This window comes from Tupaia chinensis, unplaced genomic scaffold (genome assembly GCF_000334495.1).
Source record: "Tupaia chinensis unplaced genomic scaffold, TupChi_1.0 Scaffold000231_1, whole genome shotgun sequence".
In the NCBI taxonomy this organism is placed as follows: domain Eukaryota; kingdom Metazoa; phylum Chordata; class Mammalia; order Scandentia; family Tupaiidae; genus Tupaia; species Tupaia belangeri.
In genome coordinates, this window is record NW_006159706.1 from 1,117,454 (window position 1) to 1,117,939 (window position 486).

Sequence of the window (486 nt, forward strand, 5' to 3'; positions counted from 1 at the left end):
CAAAGAGAAATGAGTCAAAAACTGAGTCAGTTTTTTGGACAATGTGCTGCTGTTTATCATATTTCTATATGGTCTTTGCTTGGGGTGGTTATGTGTTTATCATCAACCTTATTCCACTGCATGTGTTTGTGTTGTTACTGATAGAGAGATATAGCAAAAGAGTCTACATAGCATATAGCATTTTCTATATTGTGGGTTTAATATTACCCATACAGATAACTTTTGTATCTCAATTAGAGAAACTAAAAACCAATACAGACAAAGAAACAAAACTAGTTCAGGGATCACATACGACATACTTTGAGACATTCCCTGTTATGGAAACTACAGATCCCCAAGGACAGGTTTGATGCCGTCACAGCAGGTTTATGGTAAATGATAAAGGTGGCAGTCGCCCAGTATGGAGCTACTGCTCCATATACCTTAGCTATAGTTGAAGCTATCACCGAGGGCTGGCTCACACCGTCTGATTGGCAAACATTAGCC